Here is a 4,223-nt window from a genome sequence, read left to right as displayed (position 1 = left end):
ACTGGCGTAATTCGGTTCAATTATGAGCTTGTAAAGATTACGGATCATCAGTGGCACACTTTGCATTGAATGAATATCAGTACAATATCAATAGAGCGTGAGTTAACTCGCGCATGTGTTAACACTATGCGTCAGTTAACTCACGGAGTGTTTTACACATGCACATCTTAAGTGACGCAGCGTTAGTTAACTAACGCATAGTTTTACACTTGCATTAGTTAACTAACGCAAGGGTAATTTGGTCAGTTTGGCTGAGTGCGAGCGAAAAGTGCAGAGGGGAGCAGAATTCAAATCACCGCTAGTGTTTCACTATTCTTAGAAACCACTTGCCCCAATCCATCATCCAAAAATTGCTTACCACTATAAGTGAGCAACGGGACACATTTTGGTAGATTAAAAAATGATGTTGTTTGTGATATGAAGTTTTATTTTCTTAATTAATTTCATTTGAAAATGCTCTTTCAAGACATGAAGTATAATTTGCCCTTTATTTGAATCAAGCTATACTTGCGATTCACAAGTAAGTTTTGTTGAATTATTATTGATAATCATTTTAGTTTAAAGAAACAATTTTGAATATATTGATATGAATGTCTTTGATATTGGTTGGACTTTCAATGTAAATTACAACGGTATTTTGTAACATCCTTTTTTGTTGTATATGTGGGAATTTTCTTTGCACTTTCAGAGAAAATTATAATGTAATATATATGAAAATTACACATGACTGAAAGTCAAGCAGACACTAACTTCTACCGTTAATCCTTATTGAATGACAAAATCAATCATCGTAAACACGACATTATTTGATTACTCAGAACAAAAATTGCAGAAAAATAAATGTAATGAACTACTTACATCTAATGTACACGACCATCATATCCAATTCTTTCTTTTCAAAAATGTATCGTATCTCTATCGATGTCCAAATAATATTTTTCTATAAAAATTTGCAATGATGACCACAAAAAGAATCTCCTGTATTTTTCTATAAATAACAACCTCATTCTTTTCATTTGTATATCAATCAAACAAAAACAAACCATTTCAGTTTTAATCATACTCACAAGATTGTTATTTCTATGGTAGTCGATCTTTCCTCTCTTTCTCATTAGTCTTGTTGTCCTATTATTATGATTAGGCTTGTAAGTTTTCACCTTTGTTGGACTCTTTTGTAATAGATTAGAATACTCTTTATATTGTTTTTAATTCGTTAGTATCTTTTAACCTATAAAAAACATTATTCAAGACATGGGCATTATGTACTCACTAACGTTACTCCTGTTTAGAATGACAATGCTTACCACTCTAATGTTTGTTTTGAGACCACCGATAGAGGAGGAGCCACTACAACACAAGCCATTACAAATATACCAGCCTACTCTTCTGAAGCCAAAATTCATTAAAGCATCTTTTATTGACAATACAATGCTATCACCACCACCAAGACCACCAAGGACTCGTCCTGTCCCGGTCCCGGTGTTTCACTCTTCCAAGAAGACATGATTTAAAACACCACAAGAAAAATCAATTGCCCCAACCTATTATTAGTTCGCAGGAAAGAGTTGGTGTTTTTGTTGGTTTTAGTCGTTCATATGTTCATTTTATTATGGATTGATGGCAATTTGTTGTTGTTACTTTTTAAGTTGTATTCTGGGTCGAGTGGTTTTCGCACGTCTTGTGTTAGATCGCTCTTTATTAATAAATTTTTGTTTATAAAAAAAAGTAATATGTATATAGAATAAAAATCAGTATGGTATCACGTGCTCAATGCACTTAAAATAAAAGTAAAAAAAATTCTCATAAAAATACAACACTTACCACTACTTAAGTGAGCAACAACATGACACATTTTGGTATATGCTAAAATGTAGTAGTTTGTCATATGAATTCTGTTGTTTTTATTAAGGGAAAAACTTGGTAGTGCGACAACATTGCTGACTAAAAACAACGAGCATATAGGCACCGGAGAAATTCGAACTCTTACCTAAGAGATCATTCTTACACCCAACCAATTAAAACCAAACATCTCATTAAAATAATAAAAATAATTAATATCATAATTTTTTCTCATTATTTTTAATATTTCTCTCTCCTTTTTCCACTTTCTTTAACTAACAAAAACCACCCACCACCATTTATGTTTCCATTTCCTTAATTAAAATCACATTTTTTTTAAAGTTAATAACATGTGTCATATTTTTATTGGTTGGGTGTAAGAATAAAGTGTTGGGTGAGAGTTCATGCAAGAATATCTCATAGGCACCGTGGGATGTACATTGGATTGCAATTTATTTTGACTTTAATTAATTTTGAAAATATTGTACAAGTACAACTACCCCATGATTCGTCTGTCAATCGTGCTTTGATTTCTCGCACCATACAACAATCCACTTTCATTAAATTTTCTTTCAAAATGATCTTTTAAGATGTGAAGTATGATTTTCCCGTTATTTGAATATAGGCTATATATATTTAGGTGGATTCTAGGGTGAGGGCTTAAGTAAGTACCTCGGTGGTGTATTACTAATTTTGAGTTTTAAATTGAAAAGACACATGCAATTTACCTGTTCATTACCGCAATGGATATTATGTTCCGCTCTCTCTTTCCCACCAAACTTCATGCCTCTCTCACTGGTGTTTATGGTTACATTTTCTACAAATAAAAATGGGCTTTTTTCTTCTTCTCTTAAACAGTTCTTTTCCTCACTGTTTGCAAGTTGAGATTTACTTAACTAGTTGAATTAAAGAAAAACAATAAGAAGAACTTAAGAAGGTTAATAATATAGAAAGGAAATTAGAATACTGTGTGACATCTTAGGTGCCATGATTCACTCATGGATTAATTGTTTGATTTATCATTTATTATGATTCCATTTTTTTATGTTGAATCATTCGTGGATTTGATGATAAATATCAAATTATACTGTCATAAAAAAAATATGGAAACTTCGGCAAGAAAATTAGAATACAAAAGGAAAAAAAAAAAGCCTTGGTGGGAAATTATGAAACAATTCTTGAATCTTAGCCATTTTATTTGAATTTGAATAATATCCTTGGTTTGTGGCGGTCGGTGGCTGGATTTTGGATTGAGGGATGTGAATCTGAAAAAATTGGGAGAGCTAAGAGGGAGAGAGAAGTTGGGGAAATGGATTGTGTGAGGAAAGATGTGCGTGTTCTCATTTTCTTTTCTTTTTCATCTATACCTTAATTGATGGTTCACTCTAGACATCACCATATATTTATGCCTACGTGTAAGATCTAACCATTTCAGCAACAATATACTAGTGATTTTTGGGAACATGGACCTCAATTTAAAAGGATCACTTGCGGACCTTAGTGAGTTACTTTCTATAGCAACATTGTTTTTTTTTTCTTTTCTTTCAAGGCTTAGTTTACACAAAAACAAATGTAGTCTGTGTTTGGTTGCCCGACGAAAACACTTAAACGCACGTCCTATTCATGAAACGTGATTTCACTGTGTTTGGTTTTCCTCCAACACCTTACCGCCGCCGTACGTTTTCATCTTCAAAATCGATTCTTAGAGAAGCTGCTCTCCCTAGCTTCTTGAAATCGTGTCTATCCAACGTGAAAGTACACAACACCATTTGTCTTTTTTACCCTTGAATCTTGTCACTTTCTTTCACATACCTTTTAATATTTGACAGATCCATTCACCTATTTAAGAAATCTGTTACTATATCTCATTGTTGATTGTTGTCTGCGTTTTTTTATTGTTGCTGTGAAGTTTTTTCACTTTTTGGTGTTGCAGAAAACTCAAGGAAGAAGAACACTGTTGTAAGCGGTGTTTTTTGTTGTGAAATATTTTTGTTTCTTGCTATATGAAAAAGCCCATAAAAAAAGCCTTTCTTAATAGTACTGTACGAATCAAAATCACTTTTAATCAAAATCAATTCTATCAAAATCAATTTTGTCCACAGTACAACCAAACACACGCGTACCATGTGTTTCTACCAAAATATTCTTCAAACAATCCATTGTCAATTTGTTTCCCTGTTACATTTGTCTCACTGTTTGGGTCGCTCTTCTTCTCCCTCAATAAGATCGAATCATCCTCTATCTCTCCCTTTATGTGGTCAACATGCTTTTATTTGCTTGTGAGTGTTTCTATTTTGATTTGCTACCAGGAGAACACTAGTAATTCTGGGCTATTTTATCATCAACAACAACCACAAAGCTTCAAATTTCAAGCACAACCACTC

General features: G+C 32.9%; 1 long non-coding RNA gene across 1 annotated transcript; it reads left to right on the top strand.

Annotated features, from left to right (window-relative positions):
• Positions 1-390: 390 nt before the first annotated feature.
• LOC146956666 (uncharacterized) lies at positions 391-1,748 on the top strand. Its single transcript, XR_015020568.1, has 2 exons — positions 391-520; positions 1,290-1,748. It is a non-coding gene; the product is annotated as an uncharacterized LOC146956666 (long non-coding RNA).
• Positions 1,749-4,223: the final 2,475 nt, after the last annotated feature.

Source organism: Medicago sativa, chromosome 1 (assembly GCF_051527215.1).
Source record: "Medicago sativa cultivar Bolivia chromosome 1, Bolivia_mono, whole genome shotgun sequence".
Classification (NCBI taxonomy): Eukaryota; Viridiplantae; Streptophyta; class Magnoliopsida; order Fabales; family Fabaceae; genus Medicago; species Medicago sativa.
The sequence above is the reverse complement of the archived record's forward strand: the minus strand, read 5'-3'. Positions and strand labels throughout refer to the sequence as shown.